Genomic DNA, 11464 nt, shown 5'->3' on the forward strand with positions numbered 1-11464 from the left:
TTTTTGCTTTGGATCACGACTTTAACCACTCAGTCTCAAGCTTTTTACTTGGACCTGCATGCCACAAGCACATGGTTAGGGACAGCTTGATTTAGCCGCTTAGGCCTGGATTTTATTTCCTTGGGCCCTCCTATCCATTGATGCTCAAAGCCTTGGATTCTTTTTATCCTTGCCTTTTGGTTTTAAGGGCTATTGGCTTTTTCTGCTTGCTTTTTCTTTTTCTTTCTAAATTTTTTTTGCCATTTTTTTATTCGCAAGTTTTTGCTTTTTCACTGCTTTTTCTTGCTTCAAGAATCAATTTTCATGATTTTTCAGATTGTCAATAACATTCTCTTTGTTCATCATTTTTTCAAGAGCCAACAATTTTAACATTCATAAACAACAAGATCAAAATTATGCACTGTTCAAGCATTCATTCAGAAAACAAAAAGTATTGTCACCACACATTAATATAATTAAACTAAATTCAAGGATAATTTCAAAATTCATGTACTTCTTGTTCTTTTGTATTAAAAAACATGTTTCATTTAAGAAAGGTGAAGGATTCATGGAATTCATAGCTTTAAGACATAGTTACTAAATACTAATGATCATGCAGTAAAGACACAAAACATAGATAGACATAAAGCTTAAAAATCGAAAAACAGAGAATTAAGAACAAGGAAGTTAAGGAATGAGTCCACCTTAGTGAGGGTGGTGCCTTCTTGAAGGACCAATGGTGCTTTTTTGAGCTCCTCTATGTCTCTTCCTTGCCTTTGTTGCTTGATCCCTAGTGATTTTGGTGCTCCTATTCTTAGTTGCTCCCAATAATTATGTGGAGGAACATGTATCCCCTGAGGTATCTCAGGAATCTCTTGATTTGCAGTCAAATGCTCTACTATTGAGCTATGGATTCTTGAGATGAATCTCTCCATCTCCCATGACTCGGAGGTGGAAGCAATTGTCTTCCCTTTTCTCCTTTTTTTTAGGTTTATCTGGCCTTAGGTGCCATCAATGGTTATGGAAAAGCAAAAAAAAAAGCTATGCTTTTACCACACCAAATTTAGAATATTGCTCACCCTCGAGCAAAAGAAGAAAGAATGGAAGGAAAAGAAGATATGGAGGAGAGGGAGAGATGTGTATGTTTCGGCCATATGGGTGGGATTGGGTGGGAAAGAGATGACGGGGAAGAGAGATTGAGGTGATTGGTGAAGAAGAGAGAAGGTGAGTTGAGGTAGGTGGGGATCCTGTGGGGTCCACAGATCCTGAGGTGTCAAGGATTTACATCCCTGCACCAAGTAGGCATGTAAAACACCTTTGCATACAATTTTGGCGTTTAAACGCCGAAGTAATGCTTATTTTGGGCGTTCAACACTCAATTGCAGCATGTTTCTGGCGTTGAACGCCAGTTCCATGCTTGTTTCTGGCGTTCAGCGCCAGCTCTCCTTAGGGTATATTCCTGGCGTTCAAACGCCAGGATGCTGCTTGTTTCTGGCGTTCAACGCCAGATCCATGCTCTGTTCTGGCGTTGAACACCAGCCAGATGCTCCTTACAGGTGTTTAAACGCCAGTAAGTCCTTCCTCCAGGGTGTGATTTTTCTTCTGCTATTTTTTATTCTGTTTTTAATTTTAATATTTTTTTCGTGACTCCACATGATCATGAACCTAATAAAACATAAAAGAACAATAAAAATAAAAATAAAATTAGATAAATAAAAATTGAGTTGCCTCCTAATAAGCACTTCTTTAATGTCAATAGCTTGACAGTGGGCTCTCATGGAGCCATACAGGTGATCAGGTCAATGTTGTAGACTCCCAACACCAAACTTAGAGTTTGGATGTGGGGATTCAACACCAAACTTAGAGTTTGGCTGTGGCCTCTCAACACCAAACTTAGAGTTTGATTGTGGGGGCTTTGTTTGACTCTGTACTAAGAGAAGCTTTTCATGCTTCCTCTCTATTGTTAAAAAAGAAGATCCTTGAGCCTTAAATACAAGGTAGTCCTCATTCAATTGAAGGACTAATTCTCCTCTGTTAACATCTATCACAGCTCCTGCTGTGGCTAGGAAAGGTCTTCCAAGGATAATGCATTCATCCTCCTCCTTCCTAGTGTCTAAGATTATGAAATCAGCAGGGATGTAAAGGCCTTTGATGAGCGGATATTTTATACGCTTTTTGGGGGTAATTTCATGTAGATTTTAGTATGTTTTAGTTAATTTTTAGTATAATTTTTTATTATTTTTTATGAAAAATTCATATTTCTGGACTTTACTATGAGTTTGTGTGTTTTTCTGTAATTTCAGGTATTTTCTGGCTAAAATTGAGGGAGCTGAGCAAAAATCTGATTTAGGCTGAAAAAGGACTGCTGATGCTGTTGGATTCTGACCTCCCTGCACTCAGAATGGATTTTTTGGAGCTATAGGAGTCCAATTGGCGCGCTCTCAATTGGGTTGGAAAGTAGACATCCAGGGCTTTCCAGCAATATATAATAGTCTATACTTTGCGTGAAGATAGATGACGTAAATTGGCGTTCAACGCCAGTTCCATGTTGCAGTCTGGCGTTCAGCGCCAGAAACAGGTTGCAAGTTGGAGTTCAGCGCCAGAAACAGGTTACAACCTGGCGTTCAACTCTAGAAACAGCCCAGGCACGTGAGAAGCTTAATTCTCAGCCCCAGCACACATCAAGTGGGCCTCAGAAGTGATTTTTGCACCAATTATCTTAGTTTACTCATTTTCTGTAAACCAAGGTTACTAGTTTAGTATTTAAACAACTTTTAGAGACTTATTTTGGATCTCATGACATTTTTAGATCTGAATTTTATACTCTTTGACGGCATGAGTCTCTAAACTCCATTGTTGGGGGTGAGGAGCTCTGCAGCGTCTCGATGAATTAATGCAATTATTTCTGTTTCCCATTCAAACATGCTTGTTCCTATCTAAGATGTTCATTCGTGCTTCACTATGAAGAAGGTGATGATCTGTGACACTCATCACCTTTCTTAATCCACGAACGTGTGCCTGACAACCACCTCCGTTCTCCATCAGATTGAATGAGTATCTCTTAGATTTCTTAATCAGAATCTTCGTGGTATAAGCTAGAATTGATGGCGGCATTCATGAGAATCCGGAAAGTCTAAACCTTGTCTGTGGTATTCCGAGTAGGATTCAAGGATTGAATAGCTGTGACGAGCTTCAAACTCACGATTGCTGGGCGTTATGACAAACGCAAAAGAATCAATGGATTCTATTCCGACATGATTGAGAACCAACAGAGGATTAGCCGTGTTGTGACAGAGCATTTGGACCATTTTCACTGAGAGGATGGGAAGTAGCCATTGACAATGGTGACGCCCTACATACAGCTTGCCATGGAAGGAACTTTGCACTTTTGAAAGTGAGGAAGCATTATGTTACAGAAATTCAGAAGACAAAGCATCTCCAAAACTCCAACATATTTTCCATTATTGCACAATAAGTATTTATTTTATGCCCTTTGACTTTTTACAGTTAAAACGAAAGAACCCTATTGGCATCCTGACTAAGATCAACAAGATAACTATAGCTTGCTTCAAGCCAACAATCTCCGTGGGATTCGACCCTTACTCACGTAAGGTATTACTTGGACGACCCATTGCACTTGCTGGTTAGTTGTGCGGATTGCAAAAGTGTGATTGCAATTTCGTGCACCAAGTTTTTGGCGCCGTTGCCAGGGATTGTTCGAGTTTGGACAACTAAAGGTTTATTTTGTTGCTTAGATTAGGAATAATTTATTTTTGATGCTATAGAGTCATTAAATCTGAGTCCTTTATTTTCTTTTCAAAATTTTTTCAAAAATATTATTTTTCCTTATTAATTTTTAACTTTTATGTGAGTTTAGTTTTACATTTTAAGTTTGGTGTCAATTGCATATTTTCTATTTTCCTTTAAATTTTCGAATTTTTGTTCTTTATTCTTCCTTGATCTTCAAATTGTTCTTGTCAAATTTTCTTGTTTGATCTTTGGTTTTTCCTATTTTGTGTATTTTTTGTGTTTTCCTTGTGCTTTTTCAAAATATTAGTTTTTAAAAATATATTTTATACAACATTAAAATACGTTACATTTATAGCTCAATTGGCTAGAGCGTTAGCTTATGTTCTTGGCAATTGGGTATCTTCCTTTTAATTTTTTTTTTCAAAAATAATTTTTCTTTGATTAAATCTTGTGCCAAACTTTAAGTTCGGTGTTTTCTTGTTAATCTTTCATTAATTTTCGAAAATTTTATTGTGATTTTCTAAAAATTTTAAGTTTGGTGTTCTTTCTTTTGTTCTTGGTATTCTTGTGAATCTTCAAGGTGTTCTTGAATCTTCCTTATGTTTTGATCTTAAAATTTTTAAGTTTGGTATTCCTTGGTGTTTTTCCTCCAAAATTTTCGAAAACAAGGAGCATTAGATCTAAAAAATTTTAAGTCTTATGTCTTTTGTGTGTTTTTCTTTTTCATCATAAAATTCAAAATTAAAAAAAAATCATTTTCTAACTAATTTTAAGCCATATTTTCGATTTTTTTTTATAAAAATTCAAATTTCAATTTCAAAATTTTTCAAATCCTTTTGGTTGACTTGGTCAAATTTTTTTAAAATCATATCTTTTTCAAAACTTCCTAACCACTTTTTCTCTCTCTTCAATTTTCAAAAATTATATCCAAAATTTTTCAAATCTTTTCAATTAATTAATTATTTTCATTTTCATTTTTTTATTTTATTTGGTTTTCTAATTTTCGAATTTTTATTTAATTTTTCATTTATTTTATTTTATCTTCCTTTTAATTTTCGACATTCAAAAAAAAATTTAAATCCACATTACCTCCTTTACTCCAACATGGACTTAAGTGGAAATGAACAGTCCAGAAGGACTCTGGGGTCATATGCTAAACCCACTACTGCTTCATATGGGAGTAGTATCTGTATACCCTCCATTGGAGTCAGTTGTTTTGAGTTGAATCCTCAGCTCATTATCATGGTGCAGCAAAGTTGCCAGTATTCCGATCTTCACAGGAAGAACCTACAGAGTTTCTGGCACAGTTTTTACAAATTGCTGACACAGTACATGATAAGGAAGTAGATCAGGATGTCTATAGACTGTTACTGTTTTCATTTGCTATAAAAGACCAAGCTAAGAGGTGGTTAAATAACCAACCTAAGGACAGCATAAAGACATGGAAACAACTGTCAGAAAAATTCATGAATCACTATTTTCCTCCAAAATGGATGACACAGCTAAGGCTGAGCATCCAAGGCTTTAAACAAGGAGATAATGAATCCATTTATGATGCCTAGGAGAGATACAGAGAGATGCTAAGAAAATGCCCCTCTGAAATATTTTCAGAGTGGGTGCAGTTAGACATCTCTATTATGAGCTTACAGAGAGAGCTCAGATTTCTCTAGACCACTCAGCTGGTGGATCTATACACATAAGAAAGACAATAGAAGAAGCTCAAGAGCTCATTGATACAGTTGCCAGAAATCAATATCTGTACCTGAGCAGTGAACCTTCCTTGAAAGAAGAGACTAAAACAGTAATTGTTGAACTCAGTCCTGCAGATCAAGCTGCTGAACTCAATCAGCAATTATATTTTCTAACAAAACAGTTAGCCGAATTCAAGGAGATACTACAAGAAACAAGAATGGCTAATATGAATATGGAAGTACAGTTGAAGCAAACAGAACAGCAGTTATCAAAACAAATAACAGAAGAATGCCAAGCAGTTCAATTAAGAAGTGGGAAAATATTAAATACCTCGCTTCAAGGTAGCAGGAAGCCAAGAAATGAGCAAACCACCCAAAATCCATCTGAGGACAATAAGAGCCCAGAGAAGAATAATCCTGGCGCTCAAACGCCAAAAAATGGGTGGAAAGCTGGCGTTGAACGCCCAAACCATGCTTAGTCCTGGCATTCAACGCCAGAAACAAGCAAGGAATTAGCGTTGAACGCCCAAAGGAAGCACAGTTCTGGCGTTCAGACGCCAGAAATAGGTAAGGAGCTGGCGTCTAACGCCACTCCAGCTTCCACCCCTGGCATTCAAACGCCAGTGGAAGATCAGACACATACAAGTATTGATAGTAACCCCTCTAAAAAGGCTTCTCAACCCACATCTGTAGGCAATAAACCTACAGCAACTAAGGTTGAGGAATATAAAGCCAAAATGCCTTATCCTCAGAAACTCTGCCAAGTGGAATAGGATAAGCAATTTGCTCGCTTTGCAGACTATCTCAGAACTCTTGAGATAAAGATTCCATTTGCAGAGGCACTTGAGCAAATACCTTCTTATGCTAAGTTCATGAAAGAGATCTTAAGTCATAAGAAGGATTGGAGGGAAACTGAGAAAGTTTACCTCACTGAAGAATGTAGTGCAGTCATTCTGAAAAGCTTACCTGAGAAGCTTAAAGATCTGGGAAGCTTTATGATACCATGCACATTAGAAGGTACTTGTACCAAGCAAGCTCTATGTGATCTTGGGGCAAGTATTAACCTAATACCTGCAGCTACTATAAAAATGATTGGGTTGACTGATGAAGTTAAACCAACCCGGATATGTCTCCAACTTGCTGATGGCTCCATTAAATACCCATCAGGCGTAATTGAAGACATGATTGTCAAGGTTGGGCCATTTGCCTTTCCCACTGACTTTGTGGTGCTGGAAATGGAGGAACACAAGAGTGCAACTCTCATTCTAGGAGGACCTTTCCTAGCAACTGGACGAACCCTCATTGACGTCCAAAAAGGGGAAGTGACCCTAAGAGTCAATGAGGACGAGTTTAAGTTGAATGTTGTCAAAGCTATGCAGCATCCAGACACCCCAAACGACTGCATAAGCATTGATATTATTGACTCTCTGGTAAAAAAGGTCAATATGACTGAGAGCCTCGAATCAGAGCTAGAGGATATCTTTAAAGATGCTCAGCCTGATCTGGAGGAACCAGAGAAATAATAGAACCTCTAAAAATCCCTCATGAAGAGGAGAAACCTCCCAAACCCGAGCTCAAACCATTACCACCATCCCTGAAATATGCATTTCTGGGAGAAGGTGATACCTTTCCTATAATCATAAGCTCTACCTTAGAGCCACAGGAAGAGAAAGTACTAATTCAAGTGCTAAGGACACACAAGACAGCTCTTGGATGGTCCATTAGTGATCTTAAGGGCATTAGCCCAGCCAGATGCATGCACAAGATCCTATTGGAGGGTGATGTTAAGCCAGTGGTTCAACCACAGAGGCAGCTGAATCCAGCCATGAAGGAGGTGGTGTAGAAGGAGGTCACTAAATTACTAGAGGCTGGGATTATTTATCCTATTTCTGGTAGCCCCTGGGTAAGCCATGTCCAAGTCGTCCCTAAGAAGGGTGGCATGACAGTGGTTCATAATGAAAAAAATGAACTGGTTCCTACAAGAACAGTTACAGGGTGGCGTATGTGTATTGATTACAGAAGGCTCAATACAGCTACCAGAAAGGATCATTTTTCTTTACCATTCATAGACTAGATACTAGAAAGACTAGCAGGTCATGAATACTACTGCTTCCTAGATGGATATTTAGGTTATAATCAAATTACAGTAGATCCCCAGGATCAAGAGAAAACAGCATTCACATGTCCATCTGGAGTATTTGCATACAGAAGAATGCCATTTGGTCTGTGCAATGCACCTGCAACCTTTCAAAGATGCATGCTCTCTATTTTCTCTGATATTTTGGAAAAATTTTTGGAAGTCTTCATGGATGACTTTTCAGTATTTGGAGACTCATTCAGCTTCTGTCTTGACCATCTAACACTTATTCTAAAGAGGTGCCAAGAGACTAACCTGGTTTTAAACTGGGAGAAATGTCACTTTATGGTGACTGAAGGAATTGTCCTTGGGCACAAAATTTCGAACAAGAGAATAGCGGTGGATCAAGCTAAGGTAGAGGTAATTGAAAAATTACCACCACCTGCCAATGTTAAGGCAATCAGAAGCTTTCTGGGGCATGCAGGATTCTATAGGAGGTTTATAAAAGATTTTTCAAAAATCGCCAAACCTCTGAGTAATCTGCTAGCTGCTGACACGCTATTTATCTTTGATAAGGAGTGTCTGCAGGCGTTTGAGACTCTAAAAGCTAAGCTAGTCACATCACCAGTCACATCTGCACCAGACTGGACATTACCATTTGAACTGATGTGTGATGCCAGTGACCATGCCATTGGTGCAGTGTTGGAACAAAGGCATGACAAGCTTCTGCACGTCATTTACTATGCCTGTCGTGTTTTAAATGACGCACAGAAGAACTACACAACCACAGAAAAAGAGTTACTTGCAGTGGTTTACGCCATTGACAAGTTTGGATCTTATTTAGTATGATCAAAAGTGATTGTGTACACTGACCATGCTGCTCTTAAATATCTAATCACAAAGCAAGATTCAAAACCCAAACTCATCAGATGGGTGTTGCTTCTGCAAGAGTTTGATATAGAAGTAAGAGACAGAAAAGGGACAGAGAACCAAGTAGCAGATCACCTGTCCCGAATAGAACCAGTAGAAGGGGCGTCCCTCCCTCTTACCGAGATCTCTGAAAACTTTTTGGATGAGCAACTCTTTGACATCCAAGAAGTGCCATGGTTTGCAGACATTGCAAACTACAAGGCAGTAAGATTCATACCCAAAGAGTACAGTAGGCAGCAAACAAAGAAATTGATCACGGATGCAAAGTACTATCTTTGGGATGAACCATATCTCTTCAAGAGATGTGCAGACGGAGTAATCCGTAAATGTGTGCCTAAAGAAGAAGCACAGAAGATCCTCTGGCACTACCATGGATCACAGTATGGAGGACATTTTGGAAGTGAGCGAACAGCAACAAGAGTCCTCCAATGTGGCTTCTACTGGCCTACTCTCTATAAAGACTCCCGAGTGTTTGTACTTAATTGTGACAATTGCCAAAGATCTGGCAATCTGCCTCACAGTTATGCCATGCCTCAACAAGGGATCTTGGAGATTGAGTTGTTTGATGTATGGGGTATTGACTTCATGGGACCATTCCTACCATCATATTCAAACACTTATATTCTGGTGGCAGTGGATTATGTATCCAAATGGGTAGAAGCTATAGCAACACCCACTAATGATACTAAGATAGTGTTGAAATTCCTCCAGAAACACATCTTCAGCAGATTTGGTATCCCTAGAGTACTAATCAGTGATGGAGTTTAGAAACTATACTTTACAACGAGATTTCATTAGTGAAATTCTAAACCGTCAAAAATCCAATTCATCATGGCCACTCCAGATCATCCACAGACAAATGGGCAAGCTGAAGTCTCTAATAGAGAACTTAAAAGAATCCTGGAACAAACTGTGATTAACCGTAGAAGGGATTGGGCAAGAAGCTTGGATGATGCTCTGTGGGCATACAGAACAGCATTCAAGACACCTATAAGAACTTCTTCATACCAGCTGGTGTATGGAAAAGCCTGTCACTTGCCAGTGGAACTGGAACACAAGGCCTAGTGGACAACCAGATTCCTAAACCATGATGCCAAGTTAGCTGGAGAAAAATGATTGCTCCAGTTAAATGAGCTAGAGGAATTCAGACTCAGTGCTTTCAAAAATGCAAAAATTTACAAAGAGAAAGCAAAAAGATGGCATGATAAGAAATTATCATCCAGAGTCTTTGAGCCAGGGCAGAAAGTTCAGCTATTTAATTCTAGGCTCAGATTATTCCCCGGGAAATTGAAATCCCGGTGGAGAGGTCCATATGTGATTACAAGTGTGTCACCATATAGATACGTGGAGCTTCAGGATAATGATTCTAACAAAAAGTTCATTTTTAATGGACAGAGAGTCATACATTATATTGAAAGCAATTTTAAGCAAGAATGCTCAAAACTGAGACTTGACTAAAGCTCAGTAATAGTCAAGCTAAAGACAATAAAGAAGCGCTTACTGGGTGGTGCGGAATTTTACAACCCACACTACTTACTGGCAAGTGCACCGGGTCGTTGATAAACCCCATTTGTAGGGTTTATCTTGTGCTTGATTTAGGGGATTTTATAACCTTTTACCCACATTTATCCATTGAAATAGCATGGTTTTATAACTTCTCCTTTAATTGTGCTTAAGAGTGAAAACATGCTTTTTAGGACTTAAAATAAATAAATTTAATTCACATTGATTCCATTAGATGCCTTGATATATTTGTTAAGTGATTTAAGGTTTAGGAGGCAAAGATTGGATCAAGGGAATGAAGAAAGAAGCATGAAAAGTTGGAGAACTCATGAAGAAATGAAAGAACCGAAAAGCTGTCAAGCCGACCTCTTCGCACTTAAACGACCATAACTTGAGCTACAAAGGTTCAAATGATGTGGTTCTAGTTGGGTTAGAAAGCTAACATCCGGGGCTTTGAAACGACATAAGATTTTCCATAGTTGCTACATGTATGGTGGCGCGCACGCGCATAGTACGCGCACGCGCCGCTGCTGCCACCTGGTTCACTTAAAGCAAAACGTGGCCAGCAAATTCTAAAGCCTTGTGGGCACAATCCAACTCATTTCTGATGCTATTTAAGCCAAGGTTTGAAGGGGGAATGAACATACTTTCTGCTTTAGAAGTTAGTTACCATTAGTCGTAGTTTTAGTAGTTAGAGTTAGTTTCTAGAGAGAGAAGCTCTCACTTCTCTCTAGGATTAGGATTAGGATTAGTTCTTAGATCTAGGTTTTAATCTTTGCTTTCTTCTATTTCTACCTTTCAATTCTTTGTTGTTACATTCATCTTCTTCTATTCTTTTGTTGTAATTTCCTTTATGTTGTTCTTGTGTTTTTGTTGTAGATCTACTTTTGTTTCTTCTACTTTCTTTCAATTCAATCAAGGTAATTCATAATAATTGTGTTTCTTTTGATTGTTGTTGTTAATTCCTTTCAATAATTGTTGTTAGATTTCATTCTTGTTGTCAATTTACTATGCTTTTCTTTTGTACCCTCCAAGTGTTTGATGAAATGCTTGGTTGGATTTTAGAGTAGAATTTTATACTCTTGGCTTGGAAAGATAACTTAGGAACTCTTGAGTTTCTAATGTCCAAGTAATTGATGATTGGGAGCCATTTACTCTAGTTCTCACTAATTGAATTAGTGGAGAGTTAGGACTTATGGACTAGGATTGATATAGCTTATTTGACTTTCCTTTACTACTAGTTAGAGGATGATTTAATGAGATTAATCCTTGCCAATTCTCATATTGTGGTTAGTGATTAGGATAGAGATCCTGGACCACCAACCCTTGCCAAGACCTTTTTAGGCCTTAGTTTACTTTCTTGCCATTTATCTTTCATGCTTCATATCAAAACCCCAAAATAACTCACAACCAATAACAAAACACTCTATTGTAATTCCTAGGGAGAACGACCCAAGGTTCAATACTTCGGTTTTATAAATTTAGGGGTTTGTTTTAGTGACAAACAACTTTTTGTATGAAAAGATTATTGTTT

The sequence above is a fragment of the Arachis duranensis genome, chromosome 5, assembly GCF_000817695.3.
Source record: "Arachis duranensis cultivar V14167 chromosome 5, aradu.V14167.gnm2.J7QH, whole genome shotgun sequence".
Lineage (NCBI taxonomy): Eukaryota > Viridiplantae > Streptophyta > Magnoliopsida > Fabales > Fabaceae > Arachis > Arachis duranensis.